A 14,267-nucleotide genomic window follows, 5' to 3' on the forward strand; every position below is an offset into this window, starting at 1 on the left:
GCGCTCCCACGGCAGCGTTTTGAAGTTTCGAGTGTAGCCAAGCCCTTAGGAAGGTGAGAAAGAGGAAGTAAAGCAAGGGAACAAAATACTTACTAGCAGGGAGGTGCAAACCCTAGAACTCAGATGCCAAATGGCCATTTAAATTAGAGCTGTAGCTGGTTATCTCAGCCAGATTTAAAGGGACAGCTAGCAGGAGAAGGGCGTGCTGAGAAAAACTCGTATAAAAGAGTAAACCCAAACTTAAGAGTTTAGCGATGACCAGACTGTCAAGGCAAAAGTAACTATGGGGGAAAGTGACTGAATTTCTAAGACTGAATTTCTATGAAGGACAAACTGAGTGGGTGCCTGGTATGTTTTGTGTCTCTGATTGGTATGTCCTCCTATAGTTTAGCTAAAAAATTATGTTTATATAGAAAAAAAAATAGGGCTAACAAGCAATACATTAATTGCAATTAATCGTGAGATTAAAAACAGTAGCAATTAATTGCTGTTTTAATCACACTGTTAAGCAATAACAGAATATAATTTATTTAAATATTTTTTGGATGTTTTCTACATTTTCAAATATATTGATTTCAGTTATAACACAAAATACAAAGTGTACAGTGTTCACTTTATATTATTTTTATTCCAAATATTTGCACTGTAGAAAAGATAAACAAAAGAAATAGTATTTTTCAGTTCACCTCATCAAGTACTGTAGTGCAATCTCTTTATCATGAAACTGCAACTCACAAGTGTAGAATTCTCTTTTATTACATAACTGCATTCAAAAATAAAACAATGTCAAACTTTAGAGCCTACAAGCCCACTCAGTCCTGCTTAAGAACATAAGAACCATCATACTGGGTCAGACCAAAGGTCTATCCAGCCCAGTATCCTGTCTTCCAACAGTGGCCAATGCCAGGTGTCCCAGAGGGAATGAATAGAACAGGTAATCATCAAGTGATCCATCCCCTTTCACCCATTCCCAGCTTCTGGCAAACAGAGGCTAGGGACACCATCTCTGCCCATTCTGACTAACAGCCATTGATGGACCTATCCTCCATAAACTTATCTAGTATTTTTTGAACCTTTATAGTCTTGGCCTTCACAACATCCTTGACAAGAGTTCCACAAGTTGACTATGCGTTGTGTGAAGAATACTTCCTTTTGTTTTGTTTTTAAAACTGCTGTTTATTAACTAGGGGTCACAAATTAAATATTGTGTTTACTTTCTTCACACTAATCATGATTTTATAGACTCTATCATATCCCCCTCTTAGTGTCTCTTTTCCAAGCTGAAAAGTCTCAATCTTATAATCTCTCTCATACGGCAGCCGGTTCCAAACCCCTACTCATTTGTTCCTTTCTGACTTTTTCCAAGTTCAATATATCTTTTTTGAGTGGGGCACCATATCTGCATGCAGTATTGAATGTGGGCATACAATAAATTTATATAGAAGCAATATTATTTTCTGTCTATTATCGACCTTTCTTAATGATACCACATTCTCAGATTTTTGACTGTTGCTGCACACTGAATGAATGTTCTCCAGAGAACTATCCACAATGACTCCAAGATCTCTTTTTGAGTGGAACGCTAATTGACCCATCATTTATATGTTAATTGCGATTATGTTTCCAATGTGCATTACTTTGCATTATCAAATGGCCATCTTGATTACTACTACAAAAGTTTTTTTTTCCTGTGAGAATGTGCTCATCTTAATTAATTAGCTCTTAGAGTTGGTAGGGAAAGCCCACCTTTTCATGTTCTCTGTATTGTGTATATATATCCCCTTACTGATGTTCCACTCTAAGCTCCGATGAAGTGGCTGTAGCCACGAAAGCTTACGCTCAAAATAATTTGTTAGTCTCTAATGGTGTCACAAGTATCCTCTATTTATCACATATTGATTTCATTGCATTTGTTGCCCAGTCACCCAGTTTTGAGAGATTCCTTTGTAGCTCTTTGCAGTCTGCCTGGACTTAACTACTTGAGTAGTTTGTATTATCTGCAAATTTTGCCACCTCACGATTTACCTTTTTCAATTATTATGAATATGTTAAATAGGACTGGCAGTTCAGACCCCGTGGGGCAGGACCGACTTAGGCATCGCAACATACGCTGCATATGGCACCTGAAAATTTAGGCACCACGGGTCTTAGTGTCCACCTCCTGTTTCCTATCCTGCCTGACCTGCAGCAGGCTCCCACGAGGCTGCTGCAGCTACTGAGTCTACTCATCTATTAGTTAAAATGAAGTCTTCCAGCTGCCAGACCTATGAGCACAACATTGAAACTGTTAAAGAGTATTCAGAGTAATTGAATCCATTTAACAGGATATGCCAACCCAGTTATACTTCAGTTTCTGAATTTGTGACAAAAACAGCTTGTGCATACTGTAATACAGGGTAGGCACCTATGCATGCGTGCGAAGGCGGCATGGGAGCTGATTTTCAGTGGCACTCACACTGCCTGGCTCCTGGCCACCGGTCTGGGGGGCTCTGCATTTTAATTCAATTTTCAATTAAGCTTCTTATACATTTTAAAAACCTTACTTACTTTACATACAACAATAGTTCAGTTATATATTATAGACTCATAGAAAGAGACCTTCTAAAAATGTTAAAATGTATTACTGGCACGCGAAACCTTAAATTAGGGTAAATAAATGAAGACTTGGCACACCACTTCTGAAAGGCTGCCGACCCCTGCTGTAATATTTACTCAGAACATGTCAGTCTACAGGACCTTAGTTTAAAATTTGCTTTAAAAATATTTTATTAGTGAGTTGGTGAAGATTATACAATCACATCTCTAAAAAATCCTTGCATAGATTTTTAGATGCACAGTCATCTTTAGCCTTAAATGCTTGGATCTTCAGACACATAGTTTTTAAAATAAATCCTTCAAAAGACCTCCCTTATCTAAAATACACATTTTAATTACTACAGTAAAAAAAAACTCGTTTCCAAAGTCTTCCTGTCCTTTCAGTCCACCCCTTTCTCCCTTCACCCCGTCTCCTCCTACCCTCACACCCCCACTGAAGAGAGCCCTTAAAGGGACAAGACTCCTTTGCTTCCAGATAGCTGGACAAAGAGTTTTCCTTTCTTTACTTCCGACTATTTGATGAACTAGTTTTAAGAGAATCCTCCAGCAAAATCAATACTTTAGTAAGATATAAAATCCTTTGTTATGCCTAAAATCTTTGGAAACATTTTTTTAAAGTTGGTGAAATTTCATAACCATGTCTCTTGTTATGGAGATCACACAAAGTAAATTAGTGTTCCCTTTATCTAAAAGCAATGAACATTGTTATGAACATACTAAACTTCTACAACTGATTAATTTACAATAATGTCTTTGTTTCAGTGAGTTAAATATGTAGTAATCTGGAATGATTACTTTATGAAGCTTAAGAGTACATTTAAAATATAAAATCATCTTAGAAATACTGATTAAGAAAATGTGAAACAGAGAAGAGCTGCATCAGGTATTCCATAATATTTAATGTTGTATTCACCAAGACAGCTGACTCACCCTTACTACAAAGTTTTTGCAAATAAATGTCTGACAAACTTCAGGGCATATCAAAAAATCTGTGACTGCCATTTTTTATTCCCAAGCTTAGTGCTTTTAATTCAGTTTCTTCTTCATATCCATTTTGCATGAGGGAAAAGGTACGGGAGGATCTCTGACTGTGGGGAACTGTGACTCTCTGCCACCGTGAGGCGGGATGGGCATCTCGTTATCCTTTGCTCCCTCATTCCACTCCCGGCTCCTCCGCCGGGCTGCAAGCTGGGGTAAGGCATAGGGGCACCAGTTTAATAATACTGCGTAGGGCTCCATAAATCCTAAGGATGGCCCTGCTTGGAAGACACCACTATTTATCTCTCTCCATTCTGAAAACTGACCATTTATTCTTACCCTTTGTTTCCTATCTTTTAACCAGTTACCAATCCATGAGAGAACCTTCCGTCTTATCCCATGACAGCTTACTTTGCTTAAGAGCCTTTAGTGAGGGACCTTGTCAAAGGCTTTGTGAAAATCTAAGTACACTATATCCACTGGATCTGCTTTGTCCACATGCTTGTTGACCCCCTCAAAGAATTCTAGTAGATTGGTGAGGCATGATTTCCCTTTACAAAAACCATGCTGACTCTTCCCCCAACAAATCATGTTCATCTACATGTCTGACAATGTTATTCTTCTTTTTGATTTCTTGTTCAGTCAATCAGAAATAAGCATGGCATGGTACATAGTGTATTATCACCCCTACTTCTGTGCTATTGTTGTGGCTCATGGTGCTGGGCACTTGGTCAGCGGCTCAAGGCAGGCTCCATGCTGTCGCATGGGGCTGTATCTCACAGGATCCAATGTCCCTCCTGCAGCCCTCTGGCCACTCCTGGCTCACCACGGATGCCATTTCTGTTATTGGTTTAGTATGAGAGTGTGTGTATGTGTGTGGGGGGGGTGTTTTTCAGGGGGAGCGCTGTCTTTCTAAGCAGAGCACTCAGAAGCCTGAACACTTTTTCAGCGAGCAGCAGCTGCTGTCAGCAACAGTCACTCCTGAGCCAGCAGCAGCTGCAGAGAGGCTCTCCCTGTTCCCCAACCACAGCGCAGTGGTGACTGGGTACATGGGCAGAGAAGGGGGACACCCCGACATCAATTCTTTTGCCCCTGCTCTGCACAGCAGACAGAAGGCAGACTCCCGGTCCACACCAGCTTGGCCAGAGGTGGCTCCATGGGGTGGGAGGGAAGAAGGGGGAGCAGCAGTGGAGCAGGGCAGTAGGAGGAAGGGCACCCTCGCCCCAAGGCATGCAGCAGCATCCCCCTGAGCACAGTGCCCTGGGTGGTGGCCCACTTTCAAAGTCAGTCCTGTCCAGCAGGGAGGGGATGGTGCAGGCGGGGGGGGGGGGGGGAAACAGACTCCTCTCTTCCCCCTGAAAGGTGTTTAACTGGCTGCCTGAAATCACCCACAGACTACAGGACAGGGTCACAATCGATTAGAGCAGTGGGGGGCTGCTGCTAGAGTCACCCAGGAGATGGGGTCCTGTGGCAGCGGCTCCAAAGCTCCCTGTCCCTTCATGTCCTCGTGGCTGCTTGCGATTACTCTTATCCTTCTCCTCACGTAAAGGAAATCAATAGATTTTCATGGGGAGTAGGGGGCATGAGGCACTTCAGTAATCTGTGCATGTGGCCTGGATATTATGGAGTCTCTTTTCCCTGGCCGCCTCCTGCTCACTACCACGGCCGGTGCCTCCCTCCCCAACTGGCCGCTGCCAAGTCTCATCTCCAGAGATGTGTGATTAACACTTGTTAAAAAAATAATGTATTGGTTTATTTTAAGTTAATCGCAAACATTAACTTTGATTAACTGACAGTCCTAATAACAATTCTACATTTGTGAATTGCACTTTCACGATAGAGATTGCACTACAGTACCTGCATGAGGTGAACTGAAAAATACTATTTATTTTATTTACCTTTTTTACAATGCAAATATTTGCAATAAAAAAAATCTGTGTATATTTGAAACTGTAGAAAAACATCCAAAATATTTATAATAAATGTACATTGGTATTCTATTATTAACAGTGTGATTAAAACTGTGATTAATGACGATTATTATTAATCTAGTTAATTTGTCTTCAATTAATCGCTTGCATTAACTGTGATTAATTGACAGCCCTATAAAAAAAAACCCTTTTTAGTCTGTGTTTTACCACCATGTCATCCTACTACCCTTCTCATCATCCCTCCCAGGGCAGTGAATGAGGAGCATCAACAGCTTGCTTTCCTGTGGCACTGCTTTCAGCTTTGGAGTCATAGAGCTAGCTTCTAATCTCAGGTGGGTTTGCATTAGCTCTGATCTTAATAAAATAAATACTACTACAAATAATTCATAGGTATTATTTATACTGTGGTAGCACCTAAAGGTCCCTCTGCTACACTAGACACTGTACAAACAAATAACAAAAAGACAGCCCCTGTCCCAGAGAGCTTATAGTTTGCTTTCTTACCATGAAAGACCCATCAGTAAGCACAAGGTCTGCACAAGGGCAGCAACAGATTTTGTGTAGCACTACGTATCACATATCTAAGATTAGAATCTGGCCCATGTGCTGTCTTCAGCAATGCAGATTAAATTGACTGCACATGGGGAAACAGTCCAGACCACGCAGATTAAAACAAATAGTGCCACCTTCAAAAAGATCCTCCCTGAAAGGAAAAAGAGACCCACATAATCTTTATATTGAAAATCTCTACCCTTTCAGCACATTTGGTGTGAACTACTCTTGAGAAATAGCTTTCTAGGGATAAATGTTAACACATTGGTATGTTGCTTTTATTCCTTCTATCATTGTTTTACTTATGGCTTAAGCCTGTCCAAATTCAATAAAGAAAATTACCTAGTGCTACCAAGACTACAAAGTACATTGTTGACATTCAAATTTTTTGATTACATTTATTACACTGTTCTGCCCAAAAGCATCAAGACATTATCCTGGAAACCTCTCCCCATTCTGGAACTAAGTGTTGATGCCCCTTAAGGAAACTGATCATCATCACATAATAACCCTACTAAGTAGATAACTCAAAAACTAAACCCTGAAAGGTGGTGAGCACCCTCAATACCCAGCACTTCCCAGGACAGACCCTCTATCTACTCCTCATTTCTTTCAGAAAGACTCTCTGGAGGGAAGAATCATGAGTCTCTTCAAAATGCACATTGTCCTCAAACAAGACAAATACAAATGATTGCACTTGTGTTCCATGTCTCTTTTGTCTATAGAGGACTTTCCTGAACAAATTCCTTTCACACTGAATGCTGCACTTGCTTATTGATTCTGCTGTTACATACAGTGCACTGGCTCCCATACATAGCAAAGAAAACAGTGCCTACATAAGCCAAAAATGATTATATATGCTGGAGCTGTAATGCAAAAACTAATTCATCCTCAAGTCTATCGGAATGTGTTCATTCATATTCAAATGGCAGCTGTACCCATTGAGACAGATAGGGCTGAGTTTTGAATTATATGAGGAGTACCATTTGAGAAGGACTAATTAGTCTAGGAGATCAGGAAGCTCATCTACAATAGGTCCTTTGTATAAGCGGTTGTATCACACACTTTTTATTCCTTCTAATACCTGTTTAATGCCTTTAAAAGCTATTCCCAGAGGCTCAGTTGTGCCATCTACGCAGAGCCTATTATTAAGGGGAAGTGCATCATGGTACTGCCCCGGTTATAACTCAGAGAGGAATTCTGTCTTGATGAGCATATATCCACACTTGCTCTATGGACCAGTGAGTTTTGGGGAGGAGGATGGGGCCAAGATCCTGCCTCCTCCCTGCACCTCTGTGGGAGTAAATAGGGAGCAATCTCTGCACTCCTCAGCAAGGACTGCAATTGTGCCTGACCACACAAGGAGAGAAAGCCCGGTGCCCTCCCAAGAAAGGAGGAGGCTGAATCTGACTCAAAGGAACTGTTGTGTGTAGTGGGTTTTTGTTTGTTTGTTTGCTTTTTAAATATCTGAGTTTCTTTATTAACCTGAGTATAACATATAACATGTACACAGTATAAAAATGACCATAGACCATGAAAGGGTTATGGGTACAGCACAGATACGTGATCTATACACAGGAGTGAGTGGTAATATATTAAGTATTTTGTTGTTTGGAAAAAAGCAAGTTCTGATCTGTAAAATTTTTAATTTTAATCCCGTTTCACTGAAATTATACAGAGTACCTTAAATACTTAAAAGTGACTGGAGGGAGGCAGGAGCTGAAATTATGCTGGTCCTAGGATATTACCTTTTATTGGACCAACTTCTCCTGGTGAGAGAGACAAACTTTCAAACTTACACCCTGCTCTTCTTTCCCAGACCTGAAGAGCTCTGTGTAAGTGTAACCCACACACCTTCGGGGTGCGGTGTACTGTCCCATCTAGTGGCACCGAGACCACCTAGAGAGAGAGAGATTGATGTGCAGCCTTAGTTACCAGCCATATGGCTTTTGGATCACACATTTAGCTCCAGAGGTCCCAGGTTCAATCCTATCCGCCGACGACTGTGGTCTGTCACTGTTACATAAGATCAAAAGCTTGTCTCTTTTGCCAAAAGAAGTTGGTCCAATAAAAAGATATTGACACCCCAAAGGAAGGGGTCTTGTAACAGATCTGCTGGGAAAATGTTTTTCTTTTCTCCCCTGCAAAAAAGTGAATGATTTTTTTCATTGTTTGTTTCAGATTATCAGGTATTCAGGTATGGTTTGGTTTTGTTATTGCTGAAACCCCTCCCTCCCTCTCCACACACACCCAAAATCCCAAAAAACCCTCAAAAATCTGATTTTTGTTTGTTTGTTTGTTTGTTGGCATCCCAAACTGACAAGTTTTCTGTTAAAACTGCAAATTTTGTGGATGGGACTGTTGTTTTTTCAATGAAAACCTGCAAGATTTAATTCAAACCCCACTTTTTCACGAAACATTACATTCTTAATTAAGTTTGAATGAAAATAAGTAGTTGAAAAAATTCAGCTAGCTCTGTCTGATGGCTTCCCTTTGTCATTCAGGCTGGGTCAGATTCTGCCAGCCTCACGCACAGAGAGTAGGACCTTAGGCTGTGAAAAGTCCAATGGAAATGAGCAGGGTTCATGGACTAAGGTGCTGGTCAATGTGTGTAATGGTGGCACCATCTGTGCCCTCAGAGTAAACAAATGGCAGTTGAATTATGTTAGTGTGTGATTTGCTGTTAGCATGCATTCACGCCCATCTCCCCAAATAGTGACATGCCTTTCTGTTCTCATCAAAGTGTCTTCTGGTCAGTGAGGAGCTCTCTTTGGAGCAAATCCTGCCTGGCCCTTATGCAGGAAAGCAGTAGAGGAATGGGGAGTGTGTGTCCCCTGTAAGGATCAGACAGAATTCCAGTGCCTGCATTTCAGGGAGCAAAGGGGGCTACTCCATCCTGAATCCCCAGGAATGCACTGTGCCATGCTCCACTCCCTCCTGCTGCAACAATGCACTGGCTCACAATGCTAGCTGGCTACACAAGGGGAATTAAGCTGCACCTCCTCAAGGGGTTTGGTAGCAGGCATACAGTCTGTGCCCAGCTAGGAGCTCTGGCAGGTATTCTGTGACCCTGAGGCAGAACTGCTTTCTGATATTTGGGGCAGTGCAGCTCTGCAGCATGATTTACTATAGGTTACACCTACAAGACACAATTAAACCTATGCATGTTATCCTTATTAGCATCCCTCATTCACATTGCACAAGTAATGCAATCTTTAGTCACTTGTGAGACTAAGGGTCTTCAGGATTGGGCCCCTCTGGTTTGATACCGCTCAAAATAACATCAATCAGAAAATTCAACATTGGACCCCACTATCCTTGTTTCCAAAGAATACAGTATAACAGCTCTCACGGTGTCAGTTTCCCCTTAGCTAATGAGGAGTGTTGTGGTAATTGAGCCTACATATTTACCCTAATTGTGAACTCAACTGTAAAAAGTGAGTGAAAGTTCATCAAATGTCACAATAACCAATAACAATAAATATTGATGGGAAAAGATGCAAAAGGGAGACAAAAAGACTAGTCTAAACAAAAAGGCCTACTGATATAATTTACGGGTTGTGTTAAGATCATGCCTGAAAACAAGAAAAGCATGGGACTGAAAATCAACAGATCAAAATTGGTGTGTCATAAATTAGGCCTAATTGGTGGCCAAAATAATGAGGGGATGGGCTATTCCACTCATCGCCCCCTTTTGGGATCTTTAAACAGAGACTTTGGGGTGAAAATTAGCAGAGTGGAAATGAACATGACAGTTGCTAGCCGAAAGAAGAGAAAGGGCTGAATTTCAGCATCATGGCTGTCACTCCCACCGTTTCCCAGGACCGTAGACTTCCTTCGTCCTAATCTGTCCTGACCAGAGCAGGCCAGAGGGAGGGACTCAGATGACATCATCACCTCCATTGGCTCCAGGTGAATACCAAACACCACCCGGCATGTGAGACTTCTGTCTCTTCCCCTTCCTCCTCCCCCCATGTGTCCTTTTCCTTCCCCCACTTGAATTCTTCTCTTTCTTATTCCTCTCCTTTTTCCCCTATGTGACTGTCCAATAAGAGACTGTCTCAGCCAACCAGGACTGCTTATTTTGCAACACTGCAGTAAGCCTGTCACCAGAATGGCAGTCAATGCAATGTTCTAGAAAGCCCGATGCTGGTACAAGTTTGCCAGGTCTCGGAGAGGCTGATGAGACCCTGTGCTGTACCTGTGTTCTTCCAGCAGTGAGGTGTAAAGTGAGAGTCCACACCAGAGACAGCTGCATTTTCTACCTTTGCTGTTCTCTCCTCTCCTCTCTTGTGTGTGTTTGTCTTGTTTTGTCTTCTAGGAAATAAGAACTGACTTCATCAACAACAGCTGCTCCAGCCTATCTCAATTAACTTCCTCTGTTCTCCCCAAAGAGGACAGTTATTACCATCTTTAACAACACCTTTTAATACCATCTAAAAGGCTGTCAGAGGATGGACCGACATGCTTGTTTCTTGACCCTTCAGATCATATGATGTGAAACTGCCCAAGGGAAGGTATGGGTTAGCAAGACAAGCAATAGGCAGTGACACCAGTGCAAAAATCCTTCATGTGGACAAGCCCTTAGAGTAAAAATATCAAAGAGGAGGAAGTATGGGTGGTTCCAAGCCACGATTCATTTCAATCCATTACAGCCTGGAGATCTAAGACCATGGTCAATTTGAATTTAAAAAGCAAAGTCATAAGGGATGAGTATGAAACAGCTCCAGTCCTGCATTGATCCATGACTCCATAAGTTTTGGTTCTTGAGTCTCTAAACTGCGAAGATTACCCCATACATCCCTACATTTCAGTCATAACCTTTTTCACAATAAAATGACCAGTACTATGTACGGTATGCTAGAACTCTGCAGTCGTCAAAATGTGGCTCTCCTAGTAGTACATTCTACCATGTTACTATGATTTCCTCTGAATTCTGTTTAATCTGATTTATTATGCATGATATCTTTTATATGCTTTTATAACTGTTAAGTTCTCTCGAAAATGTTTAGCTTTTTAACCAACTCCTCCCATCTCTCTCTCTCTCTCTCACTCTCGCCTATTGTTTAGCAATGCAAGGATGGTGAGAATTCACTTTCCCTGCTTTCTGTCCCAGGCTTCATCATCTCACATTAAACATGCTATAACAATGATACTGCAACACTTCCTGGCCTTTACTTGGGAAGAAACTGATTTGGGAGCATGTACTTTTCTGCAGATGAATCAACTTATATTTTTTCTATATTGTACTGTCTAAGCCTGATCCTGATGTAAACTTAGTAGGAATTTTGCCGTGCAGTTTCAATGGAAACAACTCCTGTCATTACATCCCACATTATTTGTGTGTGGATATGCCGATGGCAACCTTAACCTCCAGAGCTCCAGAATATATAGTACAGTAACAAATTTAGCTCTGCACTATAGAACTTCCATTTGGCAGGATAGTTAAAGAATAGAAACCAACATGTGCCTATTCTGACTCTGCATCTTTTCCATTCTGAAATTCATGGACACAGTCCATCACCTGGGTTCAGTGAAAGAGTCCATCCCTGTGCCTGAAAACAAAACAATTTCTCTGAAATGAAAAAAGTATGTTTTTATTTTTAAGTATTTGACTGAGTGAAGAAAAGGCCAATAAGGACAAAAATAGTATGCTACTCCATCGCATCATGTTTGAAAACAATAAAACCATGAAGGAAAACGGACAAAACAAGCCACAAATTAGATGTCATTGATTACTACCCTTTCTTTTATGGCACAAAAAAGACAAAATATCCAGTATTCTCTTTCTAACTACAGTAATTCATCCTGACGCAGAGGGGACAGAGGGGGTTTTCCTACAATTAAGTCAGGCTTTCAAATCCTGTTTTGAAAGCTCTGTTAACATTACTAATATGTTGTTCATCATTGATCTCACCAGCCAATATCAGGTGCAATATATGGTGATGGGAGACCTGAGATAAATGGATAGATTCTGAGATAAATAGTACATATCTATCTGTATAGGCACCTTTGAGTGTGATATGTTTATCCAGGACTGAAATTAGACAACTCAGATCATGAAGAAAGCACATCACATTGGCTCAGTAGAATGCAGAAAAATTCCCCAACTCCTGTGCAGCAAGCTAGAACTCCAATCAACTGCAAAGATTTTTTTTCCTTCTTAATTAAAGACCAGATCCTGATCTCAAAGGAGTCAAAGGCAACGTTCCCATTGACTTCAGGGGAAGCAGATTCAAACTCTGCAACTGTTTTCTTCTCTTGCTGAAAAAGCATGAATCATTTTCGTTTAGTGACTTTTATGCAGGGTTGTGGGTATCACATTGCATTAAAAGCCCAAGCAGGTAAAATGTACAGCAAACGACTTAAGAAAAACTATAATCTGAAACAGCAAAAAGTATGTTAATTCCCCACCCACCCAACCACCAACACATGCAACTATCAGTTTCAGTAGGGTACTGCAAGAAAACTAATGATGCATAAATCAGTAACGAAAAAGTGAAAATGACTGCTTCCGAAATTACACAGCATTGCCATTAGCCCGATCCACACTACTTGCTTTTACTGAACTGAGAACTGACCACCATACACCACTCTCCAGAGGTAAGCTGCATACACCCTTACTGGGGTTATATTATAATTATCATACGCCTGAAACCGATGCGCTATGAAACCAACTAATTTTTTCAGGAGATGCAGAGAAAGTTGTGCAGCAAACAAATCCCAGCACCCAAAGGGACTGACTCCTAGCCCTTCTCCCGACCCCTCAACATAGCAGCATCCCCACATCCAGCGCTGTAAACATCTGAACCTATCACTCTTCTTTTGCAAGTGACCGAGCCTTGCCTCGCCGGTCAGGATGAATGGACCAAGCTGCCTCTCTGGGAAGTGACCATGGTGGGAGGGGAAGTCAAGCAATGAGCCAAAGCAGATTCTCTCCTGTCCGTTTGGAAAGTGAAAGGTTCAGCTCTGGAGCAGCCTCACAGGCTGCCCAGCTGGCGAATCTCTCCACTACATTGGGAGGAAAACGCCTCCTAGCCCCATGCCCCGAGCAGAGCAAGCCCAGGGCCGTGCGGCTCAGGAAGGCGCACGGGGGGATGTTTCCGGAGGCTGGTATAAACTGGGACTATTTGAATAAATGAAGTTTTAAGTGGGGTGGGGGGCGGGAGGGCCCATGAGTCGCTGACACAGCACAGCGCAAACTCCTTCATCAGAAGAGCGAGTCTGCCTGGAAATCAACCCCCAGGGCAGTGCCAGCTCCCCCTTCTCCCCAGCGCTCACCAACTGAAGGAGACTCAGCAGCTCCTGATGATCCGGTTCTAAAGTCCCGAGAATGGGCTCCATCGCTGGAGGCCGGGACTGACATGAGGTATGGGCAGCCCTGGGAGAGCACAATCATTGCAGCGCCGCTCAGCTCCCGCTGCCCAGCCGCACCACATGGGTCACTCCGCAGAGCCCCGCGTGCCCTCATGCAACCCCCGTTACTCCTGCGGATCGCCAGGTGCGCCTGGGGGGAGAGCCCAGCCGCGCGGGCGCAGCTCACTGACCTGCTCCGGGAAATGGCCCGAGCTCCCCAGTCTGGCTTCAGCGAGTGCGACCAGAGCGAACGCGCGCGCGGCTGCCCCCAGCCGTCCTACTCCACAGAGCAGCGCGCCAGACAGGGCGAGCGCAGCTCCCCTGCCCTGGGCGGGGCCGGGCGCCAGGCAGCCAATCAGCGCGGCCACCACCTTCCAGCTGCAGCTGTAATGACAGCGGCTCTCCACAGCCAGGCTGCTGCACGGCGCCTAGGGACTGGGCGTGTGTGTATCCCTCACCCCCATCCCCACTGCCCCGTTCCGTGTGCATCCCTCACCCCCCATCACCACCGCCCCTGTTCCGTGTGCATCCTTCACCCCAGCGCCCCTGTTCCCCCTGAATCCCTCACCCTCCACCCCACCGCCCCTGAATCCCTCACCCTCCACCGCAGCGCTCTGTTCCCCCTGAATCCCTCACCCTCCACCCCACCGCCCCTGAATCCCTCACCCTCCACCGCAGCGCTCTGTTCCCCCTGAATCCCTCACCCTCCACCCCACCGCCGCTGTTCCCCCTGAATCCCTCACCCTCCACCCCACTGCCCCTGAATCCCTCACCCTCCACCCCAGCACCCCTGTTCCCCTGAATCCCTCAACCTCCACCCCAGCACCCCTGTTCCCCCTGAATTCCTCATCCTCC

The 14,267-nt window shown here is 43.4% G+C and overlaps 1 protein-coding gene across 2 annotated transcripts in view; it reads right to left on the minus strand.

The window, feature by feature from the left end:
* SERTM1 (serine rich and transmembrane domain containing 1) overlaps positions 1-13,669 on the minus strand; it is a 28,393-nt gene extending 14,724 nt beyond the window's left edge. The window contains exon 1 of one of the 2 annotated variants that reach the window (XM_032805922.2): positions 13,604-13,669. The gene's annotated coding sequence lies outside the window, so the exon portion shown is untranslated. Of the gene's footprint in view, positions 1-13,337; positions 13,543-13,603 lie in introns of those variants that run through there. The other variant, XM_032805921.2, reaches the window with a different exon arrangement.
* Between the last annotated feature and the right edge of the window lie 598 nt (positions 13,670-14,267).

The sequence above is a fragment of the Chelonoidis abingdonii genome, chromosome 1 (genome assembly GCF_003597395.2).
Source record: "Chelonoidis abingdonii isolate Lonesome George chromosome 1, CheloAbing_2.0, whole genome shotgun sequence".
NCBI classification, from domain to species: Eukaryota; Metazoa; Chordata; order Testudines; family Testudinidae; genus Chelonoidis; species Chelonoidis abingdonii.